The sequence below is a fragment of the Lichenostomus cassidix genome, chromosome 1 (genome assembly GCF_008360975.1).
Source record: "Lichenostomus cassidix isolate B80296 chromosome 1, HeHo_3.0, whole genome shotgun sequence".
Classification (NCBI taxonomy): domain Eukaryota; kingdom Metazoa; phylum Chordata; class Aves; order Passeriformes; family Meliphagidae; genus Lichenostomus; species Lichenostomus cassidix.
In genome coordinates this window covers 112996262-113018198 of record NC_139479.1, presented here as the reverse complement: position 1 = coordinate 113018198, position 21937 = coordinate 112996262, and the positions used below count along the sequence as shown (strand labels likewise).

General features: G+C 38.5%; 1 long non-coding RNA gene across 2 annotated transcripts in view; it reads left to right on the top strand.

Moving 5' to 3' along the window:
- The window catches only part of LOC146445596 (uncharacterized), a 43757-nt gene extending 22733 nt beyond the window's left edge, over nucleotides 1–21024 (top strand). For both annotated transcript variants that reach the window (XR_014855499.1, XR_014855500.1), the window contains exons 3-6: nucleotides 9479–9587; nucleotides 10597–10848; nucleotides 12941–13038; nucleotides 20981–21024. This is a non-coding gene — a long non-coding RNA (uncharacterized LOC146445596). The remainder of the gene's footprint in view (nucleotides 1–9478; nucleotides 9588–10596; nucleotides 10849–12940; nucleotides 13039–20980) is intronic.
- Nucleotides 21025–21937: the final 913 nt, after the last annotated feature.

Below are 21937 nucleotides of genomic sequence, written 5' to 3'. Positions count from 1 at the left end.
TCTGAAAAAAATTTGGATTTTGAGAGGGTGTAAGTATCTATTTTTGTGTATGGGTTTGAATATATGAGAGTCCTAGAGTCTTGCTGGATGGAGCATCTGTCTTCTAACTGTGTAATTCTGAGAGCTTGTTTGTTGTTCTGCCTGTAATGGCAATGACACATTTCCCTTTGCAGACATTTCATTTTGTGAGCATTGCTTTCCCTTCTTTCTTTTCCCCTTTTCCCTGCCATTAAAAAAAAACAAAAAACCCAAAGAAACTGACAACAACAGGGTGAACATTTTGTTAAGCAGTCTCTTAAATAGATAATCTGCCAAAAGGGAGAGGAGGAATTTCACTGCAATTCCCTGTGCATCACAGTAATCACTGCCCAGTTCCTTGGTTATCACATTGAAGTGTTGTTTATTCTAACTGTTGTTTTCTCCAACTGTGTTATGCAGCCTTGATAGTAAAAAGGAGGAAAATCCTGGCTAGACTGAAGATGAATTTTCTTAAACAAAAATCACTGATGCCTTTTAAAAGTACACAAAGCCTGTAAATACTCTCCCAAAACTCGAAAGCTGTTTATTTGACGAGAATCCATGGCATAACTGCCTGATTCCCTTCCCAATTCTCCACTGACCTTTTGACTTCCTTACTGCTGCGTGACACAAATTGTGTGATCCTGTCTTCGTGCTGTTTCTTTTTGTCATTAGCCATGATTCATCCTCTCTGTGACTTGTCAAACTTGAGTTATTTTTAATCCTTTGCTGGGCCTCCCTAAAGGCATTCTATCATATCTCCTGACACTGCACATGATCTCTCAATCCCTATTGTCCTACCCTATTCAGATTCCTCGTGTTTATTTCCTATCCCTGATAGGGTTCCCTCTATTATTGCTCTTTTTAATAAATCTGCAGTTTTTGACAACCTACGGCCACTTTCATTTTCCCAAACAATTTGTATGAACCTGTTAAACAAAATCAGTCACAGAAACAAATCCTTCAGGGCCTCTGTTGTTATCTTCTCGCTTGGCAGTAGATTGTTCCAGGACACAATTTTATGGCAAAATACATTTCAGACAGTTTACTTTCACCTCTCACTTCATTAGCTAGAGTAATATCTGGAAAAGTTTGCTACTCTTCTTGCTATTTTGATTATTTCTGCCCTTTTTAAATGCAGGTTGTGCTGAGCTGAGTTTTTAAATTATTTACTGACTATATTAAAGGAGATTTCCTTCTCTTCTGCTGTGCCTGCAGTGAGAGGATGTGAGGAAATGGCCTTAAGATGAGACAGGGGAAATTAAGATTAAATATCAGAAAATTTTTTTTCACTGTCCAGGGGTTACAAGGGCTGTGATGGGTGGATGGTTGGATCTTAAAGGTTTCCTCCAAGCTTGATGATTCTCTGAATCTATTGATTCCAACTTGTGATATTTAAATGAAAGGCGACTCAAATCTGTTTCTCTTTGTTCCAGAAGTGAAGTAAATCTGGAATTAAGCTTAAGGTTTGTTTTGTTTTGTTTTTAATTGTTAATGTAATAGTTAAACTCTTGCTGCTAAAAACAACAAGATTTTTGGTAATTCTACCAAAAGTAATCTGCATAAATCTCAGGAATTTACAATACTATCTCATCTTTAAAAGAAGAGAAGGATGTTCAAAAACAGGAAAAGCACAGTTTAAACATCCAAGCAACTTGTAATTCTGCCATGTCATGACATTTCAGTCCTACTTCCAGGTAAATTGTTGTTTTCAGGACATAGAAAATTATATACAAGCAGTAGAATTGCTGACATTCTTGCATGGGTTTCAAAAGTCACTTTCAGTGACACTTAGAATCTGCTTAACTCACTTGGAAAACAGAAAATGGAACGGAAAAATAAAATCTCTTTTGCTACTTCCATTGTCTCTGCTCAGAAAGGGTATCTCTGTTTATTAATGTTGTATTTGATATACGAGATCTAAATGTGAATCAGTAAATTACTGGTTGAAATAGAAAGTAATGTTTAGACAACTGGGAAATATATGTGCTGTCCAGTGGAAGTTGTGTGGCTCTGAAGAAAGTAATATTTTCCAATTATCCTTATAAAATTAAATGGAGGATGTTTGGATGTGGGGCTGAACCAAAGAGTGTTTAACTTTCATAATATTTTTGTTGTTTTCCACTATATTTCCTTGCAATTCAAATAAGACTAACAAAGTTTTATGGCTTTGTTTTTTTGATTTCAACAATGTAAATTCAAACTATCTTTGCTGTGGGATAACAGTGAAATATAAACTCAGGAAAAATCACGTTGAGGATGACACAGGATATTAGTTTTGGAATTAGTTTTGAAATGCTGTGGGTTATTCAGAATTACAGAGAGCCCTCAATTTATGCAGATCTTGGAGTTAAACTGGGAATCTAATTTCTCATTTCACCTAACAGAGGCAACACTGGACGGTGCCTGGTACTCCACAGTGCCTGACAGTTCTCTTTCTACTACAAACTGAAAAACACTGGGACAAAACTGAGACTAAACTGCCTCTCTTACTAGGCCTAGATTGATGCTGGCCACTGAGAGGGGTAGTTCAGAAACCTGGGGGCTGCATGGCCCCATATCCACCCCGAGGGCTCAATCTCAGCCCTGATGGCTTCTTGCAAAGCCTCCTCAACTGGAGATGGTCAATGGGTTAGTAAAATAAGTATAATAGTTAGTATAATAAAAAACACACTCCTCCTGTGTGCTTCTGTCCAAGGGTAAATATCCAGCTCTAAAAAAGTAGTGCTAAAATCTTGTTTTTCTAGGTTGATTTCCAATGTTAAACAGTTTGACAAAGACATCAGACTTAAGGTAGGTCTGTCTGCTTTTTATGAGGAAGTGGCTGTTGAAGGGAAGCTTTATATGCTCTTTTGGGGGGCAACACTTTTGTTGTTGATTGAATTGAAAACTCAAGTATGAGTTTCATGTATATTCCCCCAATATCCTGTCAGTTTCTCTGGTCCATTAATTAGTGGCTTATTTAAATATCTACTACATTACATAGAATGTAATGAATTATTTTGCTTTGTAAAACTAATGGTACGCCTGGAAAAGATGAATTATTAGGTTTCCCAAATGTGGATTAAAACCCCCATGGAATTAAAAAAAATAAAATAATCAGCAGCGATATTTATTAGGATTAGGATCATAAGCAGCAGGGACACGTCGATTGTGGTGGGGTTTATGTTATTTTCCAGGACTGCTGCGTGGACTATTCCATCAGCCTTTGGCTGTTAAAAGAGTGGGAGGTGATGCAGGAAAGGAAAGACTGAACATTTACAGTCATGAGTGCATTTACCTCTCCTTCTAAAGCAGCTGAATTAGAAGGAAATGAATGTGAAAGGCTGATGATTAAATCCTTCCCAACCTCGTGGAAAACACTCACATAAACTGCTCGGTAGCTGAACGAATTAGTAAAAGGATTTTCAGCTCCCAGCCAAGCAATAGGCAGTAATAAGTTTCTTTCCTATTAGTAAGAGGCTGCTGGGCAGAAAATGATCTTAATTTTTTGGAGCATTTCTCATTCATATGAATTTACAGACGAATATATCTTAGTGTTGCTGTTCACATGCCCTATCAGGAGTGGCCTGTGAGTCTTAAGGGTTGATAAATATTCAGCTGGCCTTATCTGATCCTTTCCTGGACTCTTTTGGAAAGCTTGTTGAATTTTTTTCTGCACCTTTCCTGGTTGAGAGCTGATAAATACTCACCATTGAAATTATGTAAACAATGTCAATGTTTTTAAGGTTTTTCAGGACTAAAATGCCTGATCTGATCACGTTTCACCCTTTCCAGAAAATAAACAGGATGCAATAGATTTTTATTATCTTCTGTTCCAAAACTGTGTCAGATTAGCTGCAAAATAACTTTTGTTTGACAATGTTGTATAAATACTTTTTACTTGAATGGTAGTGATACCAAAAGATTTAAACCCAAGAGCTTTGAAGTATTGTCCAATTGTTTCAGTGTATACAGCATTAAGAAATGTTTTAACTTTTGTAGCTTTGAAGGGTGTCTTAATATTAAGCAAAAGCTGGTGTGCTTCTGCACCACATGGAAATGAGGAAATATTCAAAAGCACTTTTCCTTTTTGATAGTCCTTTATTGGGTGATGCTGAGTGACCACTTCAAAGATGAACCCCCTGCATTTGTGTGTTTGCACAGATCTTAACTCCAGCCCAACTGGGGCCTAAGGAACTGATGGAGCACAAAAATGACTGCTGAAGGTTTTGGGGAAAAGAGCTGTGTTTTAAATCACGCTTTTGTGAAATGGGATCCTGAGTCCCATTTTGTGAGAAGCGATGGATTGTATGAGTTGCTTTTTATAAAATAGCAGGAAATATCTCAGAAAAATAAAGAGAAAATTCAGAAAAGGGAAAACCAGAATATATCTTGGTAGCATTATTGAATTTGGGAGCAAAAAGAAGAAAAAGAGAAAGAAAACTGGATGTAAAAGAAAAAAACCCAACCAAAAGACATCAATAAATCTTCGAAAAAACACCTAAAAGCTGTTTGAATTTGTAGCTTATAGAGAAAATCTTTAAAATATCCTTTGAGTTAAAGCACATTGGCTGATCCTACCAGCAACAGGAGCTTTAATAAGACCATCAGTGTTCAAATCCATTGGCAGTTCATCAGGTTTCCTACTGGTGTCAGTGCAGTGGTTGTGTTGCACTGTATTGAAATCCTTGCAGTATTCCCATTCCAGCAGTTTACATTTATTCCCGACTTTGCCAGGGTAGGGACAGTTTCAGGATGGGTATTTAGCCTATATAAGGCACTTCAAAGGAAAATCACTTAGAATGAGCCATCCTTTTAATTTTTTCCCTTTTTGCAATGAGGGAACTTTGGAAGAGAAGCCTGAGGATAAAAGTTGCAAATAAAGCTGTGATAAAAGCCTTTAGATATTCATCTGCCTTTCACTCACTATGTGCTCTGTGGTCATTGTCTTCTTACCTGGAGATACTATTCAACTCTGGGAATTTTTACCTCAGTCCTTATGAAAATGGAACAAAAAGTTGAAAGTTTTAAGTAATATTTGGAAGTATTATTTTAAGAGGCTGTTGAATTTGTTAAAAAGGTTTTTCTTTTCTTTTGAAAAATGATTAAGTTTTACAGAAATGGTCAGTAAGAAGTGGAAAGTTAACCTTTTAAAAGTTCTTTATATTTTCTAGTAGTCTCTCTATTAAAAAAAAAATAGAAACTTTTATTAGTGTGGGATAATAGAAATGCTCATGATGGGTAAAAATGACAAACAGAACAGGAACAGGAACAAAAGTACTTTTGTGCTTTTAACTGTTGGATGAAGTTTAAAAGAAGTAATATTATTCCTAGATTATAAGCATTCAGTAACATCAAAGAATACATGCTCTGCACATGGATACACATATTTGATATAAATAATTTATTTTCTCCTCAACTCCTCAAATATTTTTTTTAAGTTGTTGAACCTTTATTTAATTCTATGAAGTATTTACTTTTTCTTTTCCTGAAGTGCTTGTGAAATTTATGCCAAATGGAGGCCTTGTTGTTGATTTAATATCATTTCAGTACAAAAATGCCTGTGCAGTGTGGTAGCCAATGCCAATGATCCAGAAGTGCTCAACTCCATTAATTTCACTTTAAAGCTGTAGATAATTTCCTACACAGATAAAAGTGACAGGCAATATAAACTCATAGAGCAGTCTTTCCAGAAGAAGAGGCCTTTGCTTGGTGTTTGATTCCTCTCTGCTCTTTTTTGCATCATTCTCAAATACCACATGGATTTCAGTAGCCTCAGCCTTTGTGCAAATACATAGAAACCAGTGGGAAAATAACCCAAAGGGAGATTTTGTTTGATTTTCTAGATATTTATTCTGTGCAGAATTTTGTTATTTGCCAGGGGCTTTCTCTTTTGAATGGAGCTGCTCTGGTTGAAGGGTAGAGCTTTCCTGTCCTTGTCTCTGTAGGTTTGACATCACAACAGCCCTGGGTGCTTTCAAAGAGAGACAGAGAGGGTGGGATGCCAAGAGAGACTCAGCACTTGCATCCCAACTGTGCTCCTGGCTGGCTTCTTAGGGAGAAGAAGATGAAAGGAGTCTGGGAAAGAGGAGCTCTCATGGAAAAGAGGAAGGGAGCATGAGGGGAATATCTCAGAATTAGGGAACTCCTCCCATGCCAGCCCTGGGTGTTATCAGTAATGATGGTACGCCATGCAAGGGTGGAAATGCAGTGCAGGATCTTGGCTCTCTGCCTATGAGTGATGCCTGAAGAAGTCTCTGTGGCCAAGCACTGCTTAATTTTATTTGTTTTTAACTTGGTTTCTGGTTTCTAGGCCGGCATCAGCTGCACATCCTGGCTGGGCTGTCCTTTTTTCTCACAATGAGATGAGACCCAAAGTAAAAGCTCTGTAGATAATCACTTATGAGGGCAGTATGAGAGTACCATTTGTGCTTTTTGGGTGCTCATCCCTTAGGTGGGCACTGTGCACAGAGAACTGATTTGACTTCTAGCTCATTTCTAATTTCTAACTCTTAATTGAAGTGCTGGATTTCCTGCATGACAGGCCTATCACTCTGTCCTGGGTTCCTCAATTTACTTGTCTGAAACACACACTGTCTTCCTCTTCACTGTCTTTTGCAGTATCACCCTTTTAATGTGAAGGGGCTGCTTCTAGGGGGAAACTTAATTGCCTTTCTATTTTCCCTCTTTTTATTTTTTTCTTCCCTGAAAAAGGGAGAGCATTCCCTTTGATTTTTGCTGCCTTTGGATGCTTCAAGCAGCTCCAAGTGAGAACATTTTAAATGCTGTATTGACATTTCAGATGGATCACTGACAGCTTTTCAAGGTTTTACAGAGTGGCCTCCACCAAGCTGCTTTGTAAAAATCTCATTGTTGTGTGAGGTGTTCTCCTGAAGTTTCATATTTTAAGCCAAAATAAATAATCAGGGAGAAGTAATTAAAGGTGATTTGTGTGCACTGAGGTTAGAAAAGGTGAGAAGGGATTTCAAGTCCTAATTTGAAAAGTTATCTTTGATGTTACAGTGAAAATGCTGTCTGAAGACAGCAGATGTTCTTAAGCAGTAAAAGTTGGGGGAAAAATTAAATTACAGAGCCCTTGTGTGGCTTTATACCACCATTTACTTTGCAACTTTCCTTTTGAAGGGTACCACCATGTCATAAATTAATTTTTGAATTTTTTTTGGCCATTTTTAGGCACCTGCCCATTGCACATGACATGCAGCTGACAGGTGAGAAGGAAATGGAAAAGGGAGGAGTAACTTGTGGTTCTTTCTGGCATCGCTTTGTTTTTTGCAATCATTTTGGATCCTCAAACCTTTTTTTCTTCTCCTGGAGCAGCAAGTCCAGAAAGGATTTGGTTCCTGGAAAAGGAGTGGCTCCTGGGTGCTGCTCCATGGAGAGTGTCACCAGTGTCTCACCAGGGAATCTTCCCCCTTGAGGAGGAGGAGACAGAGTGGCAGGAGGGGACAGTTTAAATGGCAGGAAGAGTGAGTCTCAGGGCATTTTTTTATTTGTTTGTTTATTTATACTTGCATTTCTCATGGAATAACTGTTTTGGTTTTTAATGATGTGTGGGGAATGTTGCCAAAAATAGAAAACATTCATTTGAATTTTCAATGAAGCTGATTGTACCTCTCTTCCATTTAATTTCCATGAATATTCTACAGAATATAAAGGGAATATTCACTGGAGCAATAAATGTTATGCTAATTCTGTGGGACAAAAATGGGAAGTGAGTTTCAAATTCAAAATATTCGCAATGATAACCTATTTTATGCAGTACCCATTCAAAACCAGGCTTAATTTGCATTAAGACTTGAGGGTTTCTCTAGACTTCAGGGTATTTGCACAGCTTCTGCAGAATTAGTGTGCGAGCGATGGATCTAAAATACATCAAGCAAAACTGTGCCTGCTGAAAGTATTGCAAATTTTATTAAAAAAAAAGGAAAAAAAAGAGATTTAATTGTTAAAGCCCAAACAAACAGTGAGATGTCCTGGTTGTGTGAAAGTTTTCATTGAAGTAATCCCATCGTGATTTTTGTTACTGCCTTGCATATTCTGATGGTGTTTTATGTTTTTAAAACCCATTTGGATAAGATTTCCCATCAACTTTTGCTGTATTTCTTGATGTTTCCAAATAGAGTGAGGAGCATGGCAAAAAGTTTTTTGACTTTGGTGCTGAGAGTTTGCCTATTTCTGGCATTTTTCTGCCAGTGATGCATTTTCAACAAAACCCTAGATCTGTTTGCATAATTATACTGACAAACAATTATATTTATAGTAGAGAACAGACCATTACGGTGGTTTATGATATGGTTTTGTTTTGATTTTTTTTCTGAAATTTTCTTTTTATAATTAAGCAGCATTTTGATAATGCTGAATTTTGGTGTCTTTCCAGTATTTTTTTAGAATTATTTTAACCCTTATTTAGGCCATTCACAAAAGCCTTTACTCTGAGGTATTTTCTGCCTGAAAGGCCTTCTTCAGTGCAGGCAGGTATTTTGACACTGCGTTAACATTTAACATGCATTAAATGCTTTTAATTTAAAATGGATATTGTCCTTTATTCCAATTTAGTTCAAGCCTCTTGCAAGTGCCATGATAGAAAATGAACAGGCACTCTGAAATCTGGAAGAAGTGTGCAGAGAAGATCATTTCAGAATCTATAATGAGTACTTTGTCATGCTGAAATTTCTTCTCTTTTGTAGAAAGGAGAAAGCCTAATATTTATAGGCTGCAAGATTTTATTACAGTGTCAATAACATCTCAAGCTATATGTGAGACAAATGCTTTGAAATTTCCACACCAATCCAGCTTGACTGGCTTTTTGCCTCCCTTTGGATGAAAATGCAAATCAATAAATAGTATTTCATTATACTGTGTCCATAAATTGATTTGGCAATTAATTGTACTGGATATGATCTCTATGACTGAGGGGGTGCTTACAAGGAGCAGTTGATGGATACACTCCCCTTTCACCTTTGGAGACCTCACTTCAATCCTGGCATAGGTCACACTGGAAATTACTTTCTCTCAGCTTGTTTTACTCTTTAGGGCTTGTTTGTCCACATCATAAACCCATCAGGCCACATGAGGAAGTTAACAGTAAATGCCACAGGCAGGCTGCTGACCAGAGCAGCAGGCAGCATTGTGAAGGCTAATTCTTGTCCCTCAGCAGAAGTGTGATGGGAGCAGCCAAGCTAGGTTTGTCCTGAATTTCAGGCCCTAACCAGTCACTCAGTTACTTAATTTGTAGCAAATGTATATATTTGAAAAGTATTTTTTCCCCAGTGACCTTCCTTTAAGGACCCAAGTACAACTCTAGAAATGAGCATTTTAATATAATCGGGAAACACTCATTTGACAGCTTCTCTTGTTGATGATTTGGTCTTTCAAGTCACAGTGACAAAATAAATCAATCCCTAAGAATAGAGGTTACAGAGGTGATGCTAATTCCAGTGTTACCTGTGCTCCCCAGGCAGCCTGGTGACCTCATCGCAGGTTCAGCAAGAATCCCTGAGCCAGAGCTCAGCATCACATCCAGAGCCTCACGACAGGAGCTGGGACTCTCTGTGACTCGAGTGGAGGTGAGAGGTTTATTATTTCACTCAGTCTGTGTGTGCCTTCATCATGCACACCCCCTATTTCTCCCAAACTCACTGCCTGCTGCGAGGAGAAAGGAAAAGCCGAGTGGGCAGCGGGAGGGATCTGTCTGCAAGAGGCACTTGTGCCACTCACACATGCAGGTGCAGCAGCCTCATCAGCTGCAGAGCCCCTGCTTCACAGCGAGCCTGCATCAATCAGCTTCTCCAGATAGCTGGTAGGCCTTTCATTTAGCATTTCGAGGTATGACTGTGGCTCTGGTATGTGGTGTAATCACGGGGAAGAGTTTTGATGGATAGCAGAGGCGGAGAGTGAAAGATGCTCACCGAGACCAGCTGATGCATACAGGGTCATTAATGTCTTGTCCATAAACATATGAAACACAAGGAGAGATCCCTGGGAAGCCAGTGACACTAATGGAAAAGTTAAGTGTGAGACTGTACAGCTGGACTTGATGGCTTTTATTCAGAGCTGTTATTAATTTAGACAAAGCAATCTAAAACTGTCAGGAGTGCAACCTCTGCGTTCACTTCTGTAAATCATCATAGTCTCCATCACCTTAATAAAAGGAACTCAGGTGTGGCTGTTTGTCTTGGAGGTGAGTCTCAGCCTGCTGGGTTAACTTGTGATTTGGAAGGAAACAATTAACTTTCATTCTCTAACAGTTGAGTGTTTTTTTTTTTTTTTAACATTGCCTTTTTAATAAGCTTTGTTTCACTTTGTTAGTAGCTGAACTGCTTGAGAGTGGTACAAGGTGAAGGTGTGAGCCCACACTGAATATAACCTCTTGAGTAACCAGCATTACCCTTTGAGTAACTAGACTGTGGATGGCCATCAGAGGCCATTAGTTCCCAAATTCCAAATATTCACAGGCATTTCTGATCTTGTAAGGAAAGGCTGGTGCCAGTAGTGGTGAACTTTTGTTCTCATTTCCAGTTACACTTGAGTACCAGCTGTACCATGTAATAGTTATAACATTTTTTTCCTTCACAGAGAGCATCCCTCACCCTGATGAGAATTGCAGCCTGAAAAGATCATTCTGATTCAGTGGTCTCAACTGTCACCTCTCTGACCCGACAAAATAGACTTTTCAGCTTTTGTATATCACCTCCTGCTTTCTCTGTACCCATTGCATTCTCATCACCTCCTCCTCCACGTTGATATGTGATTCATTGAGCTGGGATCTGATGGAGAAATCCCATATCAGCCCCTCTTCCTGGGAGACTGACAGAACCTTTGTGATAGGTAAGCTTTCTTCTGAAGTTTGAAACAGCCTGGTACATACCTGCCTTTTTTTTTTTTTTTTCTTCTTGTGATTCTGCACCTATGGGGTAGGGCAGTAAGCAGCTGAAGAACCAGGACATCTGTTACATGATATTTTGAAACTCTAGCCATAGAGAAGCACAAGCAATTTCATGTAATGTTAAACAACAGCTAGGTTCTCTTTCCTTTTCCTTATCTAAGGAAACATAACTCACTCTGTGCCTGTGTCCCTAATTAGTAACACTTGCAAGCCTTGACCTTTCAACAGAGAGCTCAGCTCAGCCTCATCTGTAGAGAATTGCCCCTCTGATGTAGCTGTGCATAATAATAAAAACAATTTTAAACACATTAAAACATTAAAAAAAAAACCCACCAAAACCCAAAGCACTTAAAAGCTCAGCCCCAGACTTCTCCACATTTATGCACGTTGAGCAGTAATTTGCTGTGGTAATGGTCCCAAAGAGGCTGTTTTAAGATACTGTGGACTGAAAGTAAGGCGGGCAGAGCATTGTTTAATAAATAAGCAGTTGTGTCCCTCTCTTTGTTGATCATGGCTCAGTGTTCTTTGTGTCCAGTTCATGATTTGTTTCCAGGACCAGCCTACTTTCAACACTATACACATACATTTGCTCCTTTGGCTTATTTTTACCAATTATTTCTCATAATATGAAAAAAAAAAAGTTTGTTAAAACACCAGCTGGAGCCCAGCAATTTTATCCAGACTGGTGTCACTGTTAGGGAAGACTGAAAATGTTTTTCTACCAAGTGAATGTAAGCCTTTTTTCCTTTTTTATGCCACAACCATATATTCCCAGGCCTCAGTTTCTTATTTCAGATCATGAAAGTATCCCCTGCCTGAAATAATAATTTTAAAATTTAACTTGCTCTCATTCATAAACCTTAATTTAATATACTTATCTGTCTAGTTCAGAAAAAAACCAAAAGACAGACTCCAAAACCAATAAGTAGCCTCTCAGTTTTTTCTGTAGTCTGAAGAAAAATAGTGCAATATACAACTCTTTTCTTTCTGCACAAGTCAGAGCCCTTTCCCAGGGATTTCCTTGGGATTTTCCATCTGCTTACTCTAAACTGAACTTCTCCCTTTGTATCAATGACTGAAGAGACAAATAATGAGTTCTTCCAGGATTAGATCTGCTATTGGCTTTACCTTAAATCTGACCTGTAGAGCTTCTCAAATTTCCATATTTTCACTTTGTCTCATGGAGAAAATAAGGGCTTGCAGTTGTATTTAGAGAAGAAATCACAGCAAGCCCTTGTACGCTGAAATACATTGCATTTAATTTATAATTAGGATGAAGTTATGTTAAAATAAATTCCTCACCTTGAAGATTTTATACACTAGAGAAGAAAACTTCTGGTTTTAGGGAAAGAGGTTTTACTGTTACATCAGCAAAATTGGAAACATAATCTGTGCCTGTTTTCCCACTTCTTTTATTTTTTTGTGAAGCCAATAACACTTGTTGCCAGATAAGTGTCAGAAAAAATAATATCAAAATCTGCCTGCTATTATGCATTTTTCTGATATCTCCTCTTTTCAATAGAGATGCCAAATCTATTCACAGGTGATATTTCAATGCCCAACAAATTGTCAAAACCCCTGCCCCGACCATGTGTAGGGGTTGTGTAACCAATGAGCCCAATCCAGGCCTTGCTGTGTATCCCAGGGCTTGGATTTGGAGGAATGTCTTTTTTTAAGATTAACAGAGGGAGTATGAGCTTGATCCAAGGAGTTCATTCTCTCCAAGCTTACATTGCCCTTTTAATGCAAGTATCTATTATACATTGCAGATTATCCTCTCATAGGTTTTTTCCCCAAATATTTCTTTTTTATAATGTTCAGAAATATTAATATTGCTCTATTGATCAAGTAGATAGGGATGTTTCTTTTCAGCTCCCCCCATTTTAATTCTAAAGAAAGAATACATTCTTTTGGTAACTTCTTTTCTTTCAACTGATTAATAAGCACTGTTAACCTCTAATTAAGAACAGTTGGGGTTTTAAATTCAGATTTAGAGTATCTGAAAAGAATAATGTGTCTATATTTACATGCCAGACTTCTGGAGCTGTGATGAAAACAAGATTAAAGAAGACATCATTGACAATGGAGTGTTTCCACAATTGAAGCACTGACTTTTTTCGGTGGATATTAAGGTACTTTTAGCTGACATTTTAGCAAAATAGGATAAGTTCTCTTCCATAATGTATTCTAAATTTCTATATGGACATAAAGAGGAAAATGACTCCCTGCTACTTAAAGTGTTCACTTTTCTGCATTTATCTATTAATGTTGGTTCTTTTACTGTTGCACATGCACCTTATACTTTTGTAAGCGCCTTTTCCTGCAGCTGTCATGAAAATAACTGTGTATTTGAGATGGCTGAGATCATACCTAACTCATCTCCCTTAAAAGCTGCCATTTCAACTCCTCCCCCCTTGCTACTTGACCCAGGCTCTGCCTGAGCTGCTCAGCTGTGGAAACAACTCCAAAGGAAGCAGATAATCATGGTAAACTGGGGTGTCATGGCTCTCTTTATGTATGGCCATTGTAATACGGAGCCAGCAGGCCAACAATGACTCATCAGTGGCACCAAGCCTGCAATTTTGCTGTGTTTGCAATTTCAGAGAAGAAAAGCAGCTCACAATTACATGTATTAAACTTTCAGATGATGCAGAAATTATGATGTGCATCACTTACATTATCAGTCAAACTATGGGGAGAGGATGTCAGATCTTTATGCAGCCCAGGTGCACATGTCTTATAATTTAATCAGCTCAAAGCACCCTCATTTCACCAGAGGACTCTAATTCATGCCTTGAAAACCACACCATGCCCTCTGTCTCCTCCCTGCTGCAGTCAGTAAATTACAGCTCACCATTCATAGCTGTTACCTGCATTTAATCCAGCGCCCTTTGCGAGGAGTTCAGCCAGCTCTGCTCCCCCATCCAACAGTGTTGGACAGAATGCCATGAATTATCTTTGTGGAGATTATGAGCAGCAGAAGGGACTGCTTGAAAAAAAAAAGAATAAACCAAACCAAGAAGCAGCTGGTGATTTGGTTTAGGCAAATACACATGAGAAATATATTCGTGCTGAACTGTGGGAATGATGTCTGTCAGGGTGAATTGGTTGTGGGATAGAGCCAGATACCTGTCTGCTTTCCTCTTCAATTCCCATCATCTGCCTTTCTTCCCTGCCCCCTTTGCCTTTCCCCATGCTGTCACAGGCCAGAGAAAAGGCTCACAGGCTGAGGAAGCTGCAATCCTGGTGGAGCAAGCTCAGCTTGCCTCTTGGCCAGATTGAAGTCAAATTTGGAAACCCAGTAGGAGAGGGGTGGGGGCAGAGGGATGACCTAAATAAGTGCCATGAGAAGTGGGATGCCATTCCGGGGGGCAGAAATGGGGTGCAGGGCAGGAAGGAGGTTTTGAGGGGAGTATTCTTGATTCCCACTGGTGCTGGGGGATCCTTGGGAGGGTGAGGGGTCATCCATCAGCACTGGGGTCTCAGGGTACGCCCCAGCTCTGGCTTTTGACTCTCCTCCTGCACTTGTCGCATGGCTGCCCCACCCTGGAAAGGTCCTCATGTACCTGAGCACTGGAATTGGCCACCTCTGGTCACCCAAAAAGCTTAATGAGGAAGTTGAGGTTGCTGTTTTGAAAGCTGTCCAAAGAGGATTTGGATGCTCCATTCTCAATAAAAATCTGGTGGGAAAATAGGTGCCAAAATCCTGGTGTTGGCCTCATAAATCTGCCTGCACCAAAAATACTCCAGAGAGAACTGAGAGAGACAAATGCCTCTTCAGCTGACTCGCACTGGCTGATGTCATACCAGTTTCAAAGTATTTTTTTCTTAATGTCTTTTTGTCTACTCCAAAAGGAAGGGTAGGGATGGGGAGAAGAAGCCCACTTAAGAAATTTTTTTAGTGTTTTCCATTTTGGAAATTATATTATTCTCTTTAATTGAATTTAGTTTTAAAGGGAATTTAAAAAAACCCAAACAAACCACTAGTTAGCAAAAAAAAATTAATTTCCTTAGTGTTCTAGTGGAAACTATTCCAAAGTACAGAACCTGCCAGTCTTTGTGGGTATTGGCATAAACTAGGAGAAAATATTGAAAACTAAGGAATGTATTTCTTTTTCATCACCAAAAGAGTATTTTTACATTCCAAGAGTGGGTGAAGAAAAGCTAGTCAAAGCTTAATCTACACTTACCAAAAATATTTCCATATATTTCACTCATATGCATAATTCACAAGAAATGAGTCACAACTGAGGAGTGAAAAACATCACACTAGGCTTGAAGAAAAATATTAATAAGAGATACTACATATCTTGCTTTAAAGGGATACTCAAAAATAAAAATACTGTGGATGTTGGAGAGGACCAAACTCCCTCATTTCTATTAGCTGAGCTCTGTCATTTGATAATCAAGGTAAATAGTGCAGCTTTTATGAAAGGAAAATTTATCCTAAAAATTGGTAATTCCTGTTTAGCATATCTGAACTTTTATAAATTTATGAGGTATAGGACACCTAAAGAAACCGTACTGGCTTATTCAAAGTAGAATTAAGTGTAATAATAAAAGTCCATTCGTGTGATTTTAGGGAAATTTCTGGTAGTCTGATATATTTCCTCTGGTGATTAAAACATTGTGGGTGTTATGCTGAGACACTGTAGTATTTTTCAGGTTTATAGATTTGTCAGCATCATCACAGTTAAAGAGTAACACTTGAATAACTTTCAAGTTTTACACAGTTAAAGATTAGAACTTGTTCTTGGAGTTTAAGAATCAACAACAGAATAAACGAATTCAGATCTTCTTTCCAGAAAAGAGCTGCAGCCCATCAGTGCCATATGTCCCAGACAAGGTAACCCTGATTTCTTTTGCTCTGATATTCTTGGTGGTGCTGAGGTTAAACATGTTTCAGATCAATGCACAATGACTGAACTATCCTTTTTTTCCTTCATATTTTTGATAATTATTCATTGTTAGCCTCTCCCTAGTGGAAAGCCTGCTGCTGCATTAGCAGTGACATCCAGTATTTTGTACTTTAAACTCTGCAAGGACTGAGTTTGTTACTTTGGGAGTGGAGGCTGGTGTGATGGAGCAACAGGCTGAGGCTGCACAATGACACAGAAAGATCAGAGCATGGAGTAAATCCCGGGAAACCCTCAGCAAAAAGCTGTTAACAGATCTGGAAATAAGGCTGAATGCCTCTTACTGTGCTGGTGACACGAATCTCTCTGCAGGTGTGAGCCATGTCAGAGCAGCTGAAGGCTGTGTGCTGTTACAGAGGTGATATCATAGAGTGTATTGATGCATGCAGGTTACAGATTTTGCTCAATATTTGCACAGTTTGCATTGTCTGATATTTTGTGTGGGTGGTGAACATTTTAAATTTCAAGTGGGTTCAAGAGTTGCCAGTGACACAGAAAGATGAAAAGTTTCTGCAAACCACTTTCCCTTAACTTCTTTACTGAAACGCTTCCCCTCACTTATTTTAGAAGCACCACATATCTCCCCAGACAATTGCTTGGCTTTCCCATTCTTTCTCTGGTGCCAGATATCAGTGCCAGGGATTTCTCTCCCGTCTGTTGTGGTTACAGTATTTCTGTGCAGGGATTGTCTGGAGGATTTGACTGCGGGCAGCAGACGGGGCTGACATGGCATTGACTCCTGGGCTCTCCCCGTCTGTTCCAGATTGTAACTATTGACCCGGGGGTGAAAGGCTCTGTATCCCATTACTGATTCCCTGAGTCATCCTGCTCCTTGCAGCAGGGCTTTAAACAGCTGATGCAGAGTGCTGGTATTCAATAGCATCTGCACTAAGAGCACTTACTCGAATTTATTGGCTGAGTTACCTTTCAGGTTTTGTTTATTGAACAGCAAAGAGGTATTTTTACGGAGCTGCACTCATGAAATCCTCAAGTCCTTATGCATCTAAACTTTCTGCTGAAGACACATATCTTGAATAAAAATTAAGGACAAGACAGCCACAAGTTATTTTAGAATCCTAGCATGCTATTATGCACAACAATATACTGGATCTACCAAAAGCTTTGAGTTCAGGAAATCCCCTGGTGTCACAGTTTTCTAATTTGAGTGCCATGGCAGTACTTTTAATTTGTGATTGGGACTTAGGACTCTTTCTCATTACTGCTATCTGAAAAGCTACACTTCTTTGCACTCCAGCCCTATTGTTTCATGTGTGTGTCTGAATGGAGAGAGCTGAGATAAAAGGGAGCCAGAGTGAGGAGGGGAAACCCTAATTGCTCTTGGATGCAGGTTAAAATCTGGACCCTCACCACTGTCATGTTCATCAGCTGATTTGTTCTTTCATTTTTTTCACACTTCACTTTAAACAGCAGATGTTGTGTCCTATTCTGTCTGAATTATTCTCTAAACTGCTTCTGGTTGCATGATACAACACAAATGAAGTTGCTAGGCACCAGAGATCTCAAAAATTACACTACTTTCTTATATTTTTATGTAAAAGTTGTGTGGTCAGATACATTGAAGACAATGAAAGCACTAGGAATTGTTTAGGGAAGAACAGGTTTTTTGCTTCAACATAATTTAATCTCTATGGTCTGATTTTTAAATTTTTTTTTCTCGTCTCACTTATTCTGAAATACCTCCACTTAAAAGTGCTGCACCATCCAAAAGTTAGTGTCAAATAAATCATTTGGCCCAATAGAAACAAAATTTACTTGCACAAATTCCAGATAGTCTTTTGCGGAATTATTTTCATAAAAGTGTATGGAAAAGAGTTTTATGCAAAAAGCACTAAAACTTAGAATGGTAAACACTAGATTAATGTTGAACTTCTTTTCTTCAAATACAAACTGTGAAAGTGTTTTCATGAACTTCAAAGCAGTGTATTTATTCTAGATAGAAAATCTATAAGTAACTAAGGTTCCTCAGGCATTTATAAACTAACTTCCCAGAGTCACGTGGTTGTACTGTTGTTTTTTGTTGGGTTTTTTTAATTTGTGCAGTGATAAAATTATCATAGATTGTCAGGGCAACAAGGAAATCACTTCTTTTTATCCTCAATAAATTTGATTAAGAATTAATTAGGCATTATGAAAAGTAATTTTGAAGCACTGGAGAAAATATGTGAAAATGAGCACGAAAAGAACCTTGGGTGTATGAACAGGAGTGTTATATGTTTGCTTTTATGTTGAAATATAGCATAAAAAAAGAGCAAAAGCTGTCTTTTTAAGCATCTTTTCTTTTAAAATATCACGAAAAGCTATTTATACCATTGACTGCACATCAAAATGAGGAGCAGATTTCTTATTTTTCAGTATATCTGATCCTTTTCTTCTTCCAGACACCTTGGAGCCTGTAAGTAGAGCTGACAAGACATTTAAGAAAAAGAGTTTGGAAACCCTTAGTCAAGAATGGCCAGGATTTCAAGTTAGAAATGGCAAAAGGAAAAAAAAAAAAAAAAAAAAAAGAGAAGTAATGTGTAGAATTTGTAGGTTTTATTGTCATTAGCTGGAAAGAGGAACAGTCTGGAAGGAAGTGGGCACATTAAATATAACTAAGTCTGCCACATTTCCATCTGCTTTTATGTATCCAAACCAGAAAGGAGCCACCTGCCAATCAGAAGCGGCACGACTCATTTATGAATGCAATTAGTCTTTTTTAGTTAATTGTCTTAATTAGTTTTGAAATCTTTAAACATACGGGCAAACAGCAGAAGATCAAAAGATAACAGTGCTGCAAATGAAAGTTGTAAAATTATGATGTGTAATCAAAGAAGTTCAGGGCAAAATCATGAAAATTGCAGCATAAACAAGGTTGTGGTAAAAGTAATAATTAAAAACCCAGCCAATCTAAACAAAACATTATCTAAACAAAACATATGTTAAAAATGGGAGAGGGAGAAAAGCAGTGAAAATTATGTCCCCAATGCCTTGGTACCTTCCTCACCTCCAAAAATCCCATGATATCAAAACAGACTGAGGAAAAAGCAAATTAAAAAAGCTCAATTCACCATATTTAAGTGTGTTGTGTAAATACACAGATATTTTTTGTCTAGGCTTTAGCTGGTTCTTTTTATACTCTTTATGCTTCTTCGGTTAATTTAATGTAACAAAACCTCTGTAAGCAGGTTATTTACACACCATACACTGCCATTAAAGGCCACAGTAAGTGAGTTTCTAGATGTCCTCAAGACTTTTGCCCACTTTTGGTTTTTTTGTTGCTACAGTTGTGAGCACAGCCAAATGCATCCATGGAATCTGTAAAAAAAAATATTGTAGCTTTTGCTGAGGAGCAGAGCACCTCTGCTTTTGGAAGGAGAGTCTTGTTGGGACAGTATTGGATTAATTTGTCAGCACTGGTTTCAACATGACAGCTGTTAATTTTGGTTTAGTTCTGGTCAATGATATTCCTGGCCTTTGAGGATCAATTCCATCAGCAACCATTGCCATCAGCAACCTCAGTGCAGTCCCTGGACAAGCCCTGATTCTTTAGGTGGTTTTCCTTGCTGTGATGTATCAGTGTAAAGGTTCATTCCCACTAATTTTTCTCCTCAATTTCCCTGGAATTTCTCTTTCATTTCACCCCTTCCTTCTGCAAATCTACACTTCTGGGCTCAAACCATCCCAGGGCAAAGAAGCTGAGGATGAGGAGATGATACTTTGGAGCCTGCTGGAAGTTTTTGCTGCTTGCCATGGCAGGGGGAACCCCTAATTCCAACCCTTCCCAGCTGGAATGTCAGTGGGCAGCCCACTGCTGGAAAGGCATCCATCTGAAGTGTGCTGCATCCATTCCATGCGGCAGGGCAACGCTATCATCTTGGAGGCTGGTTGGCAAAAATGTGTTTGCTTAGTTGAATTCGGGGTGTGCAACCCTTGTTTTTTATGAAAGAGCGTACCCAGGTAGCCTGCAAGACATCTGGAGTGTCAGGGAATGATTGGCTTGTGGCATGAAACAGACTTTTGGGATAAAGATGAGGACGAGCAAATTTTAATTAAAAATCCTCTCAGCTTATCTTCTCACTCAAGGGAATGTGATTTTTCAACCATTAAAAGCAACTGGAGCATTGCAGTATTTTTTTTTATTCTCTGCAGGGAGAAATAGTTCCTCATAGAGTGAGGCTTGTACTCTGCAATTCAGAAAACTCAAATGGGCCCCATTTGCTCTACTGTGTAGAGGATGCAGATTCTCCACTCACATCAAACACCCATCATGCCAAAGAGGGAGTGAACCATCACCTGGACTAAATAAAAACTGGGGAATTGCAGGGAAACTTTGGAAAAAGGCCTCAGCTTGAAAAGGAATGACAAACATCCAGGCGTGAAGCCTGGATATTTGTGAGCACAAATTAACATTTCTTGAGTGCCCAAAACACTGGTTTTACCTGCTGTTGGAATCGATCTGCATAGACAGGGCAGAGATTGGCAGTTATTTGCAAGCTGTCAGTGAATTGATTACTGCTGTAAAACCACATGAACTGGGCAGGTTTTTATCACCCCTGATGCTGGTGAGGAGCAAGATCAGGCTGTTGTGAGAGACTGGAAAATGAAAACACTGAACTGCAGAGAATTTTTGTTGTTTTATTATATTTGTGGTGTTGCACAGAGATATTATAGCTTCTGCTCGTGGTTATGCCTTAAATAGTATGTGTATTGTATTGATATTATTGTTTCTTTGCTTTGCAGTTAAAAAAAAAACCAGGGGCTATATCAGACAGCAAATTAACTTTTTTCCTCTAGATACAGTGCTCATTTTGTAACAGACAAAGCTGAAAAAAGAAGTAAATAATCCCCCAACTCTCTCCTTTACTTCAGTTACTAAAGAAAAAGAGAATAAGAGCAGGTGTTTGAAAACCCTGTCATATAAAGATTTCCACTTACTTTGGAAAGCAAGAACATTGAAGTGAATCTACAATTCCTGGTTTCCTCTAGAAACAGTAACACTGACCTTCCTCTAATCCTTTTGACCTGCTATTGTAAGGCTGCTTATAAACAGAAATAGAAACCACATGCTGTCAGTCAGGGCATCCTTAATTTCTCATCCTGAGTAAAATAAAATTAAATCCTTTGTGAAAGAGCTCATAATTCTTTTCCTTTCTCGCAGCTGAGAAGGATCATAATGGAAAGCGACACTGAAAAATCACAGGTGGGTAAGAGTTGTGGCAACACCTTTTAGAGCTGAAAAATATCCACCCAAGAGATAAAAGGGTGTGGGTTTGATGGCTTTTTTTTCTTGTATGTTTGGGGTTTTTTGGGTTGGGTTGGGGTTTTTGTGTGTGTGGGAGAGTGCTCCTACAATCAGCCTCTTTATTACATGTGAACTACTTTCCTTTAAAGGAGAAATTAACTGCCCCTTAGAAATTAGGAATTAATGTATTTTTCTTTTTAAACCATCTCAGAGCCATGGGAACAGTGGGGATGTTCAGTCAGGCTGACTCCAGGCCAAAGCAAAACCCCTAAAATATCTTTAGCAGAGATGTGAGGACCTCAGAAACATTGGTTTGCAGAAGAAAATATTTCTCTTTCAGGCATTTCACTTGTAAATGTAGATAGAGACTAAATAAATTCCAGTATGTAGAACTGCATATCTTAATAAATTACTTTTAATTACATATGGAAGATAGCAACAAAAAGGGGAATGATTAAAGAGAAAAGCAGTTTTTAGAGAAGGCCTGGTTGGTTTAGAGTCATGAAAGACACTGTCTGAGTAGGAAAAAAAATCAGAATTCAAGTTGCATATATCCATAAATACTCAATTAAAAGGCCCCATGTGCCTCTAGAAGATAATCTGGTTCTAGGAAAAAAAAATATTGTGACTATAGCTTTTTAAGAGCTGATATTGTTGCTACTTTCTTAACCTCTTAGCCCTTTTATTTAGTTATAACTGTTACTGTGTCTTGGCTTCTCTTTTAAGTTAAGGCAGTTTTGATTATGTAAAAGAATGGGTTGCATGAACATCTCTCAGGATGGGGTTAGGTATTAATGAACCTTCTGTTGGGTTGGGGGCTGCAATGAATCACTAAATAAATCAATAAATCGAGAGATTTAAAAAAAAAATTAT